This window comes from Egretta garzetta, unplaced genomic scaffold (genome assembly GCF_000687185.1).
Source record: "Egretta garzetta isolate BGI_Z169 unplaced genomic scaffold, ASM68718v1 scaffold932, whole genome shotgun sequence".
NCBI lineage: Eukaryota > Metazoa > Chordata > Aves > Pelecaniformes > Ardeidae > Egretta > Egretta garzetta.
Genome location: NW_009258897.1, coordinates 39,559 through 39,977, shown reverse-complemented (window position 1 = coordinate 39,977; position 419 = coordinate 39,559). Strand labels below are relative to the sequence as shown.

General features: G+C 51.3%; 1 protein-coding gene across 1 annotated transcript in view; it reads left to right on the top strand.

Moving 5' to 3' along the window:
* Positions 1-419, top strand: part of MROH1 (maestro heat like repeat family member 1) — a 58,342-nt gene that overhangs the window by 27,184 nt on the left and 30,739 nt on the right. The gene's annotated exons all lie outside the window — the stretch shown is intronic.

Below are 419 nucleotides of genomic sequence, written 5' to 3'. Positions count from 1 at the left end.
GTGCTCACCAGGCACATGGAGGACAATCAGGGGATCAGGCCCAGCCAGCATGGGTTCATGAAAGGCAGGTCTTGCCTAACCAACCTGATTTCCTTCTACGACCAGGTGACCCGCCTGGTAGATGAGGGAAAGGCTGTGGATGTTGTCTACCTGAACTTCAGCAAAGCCTTTGACACAGTCTCCCATAGCATTCTCCCAGAGAAGCTGGCGGTTCATGGCCTAGATGGATGTACTCTTTGCTGGGTTAAAAACTGGCTGGATGGATGAGCCCAGAGAGTCATGGTAAATGGAGCTAAATCCAGTTGGCGGCTGGTCACAAGCGGTGTCTCCCAGGGCTCAGTTCTAGGGCCAGTCTTGTTTAATATCTTTATCAATGACCTGGATGAGGGGATTGAGTGTGCCCTCAGTAAATTTGCAGA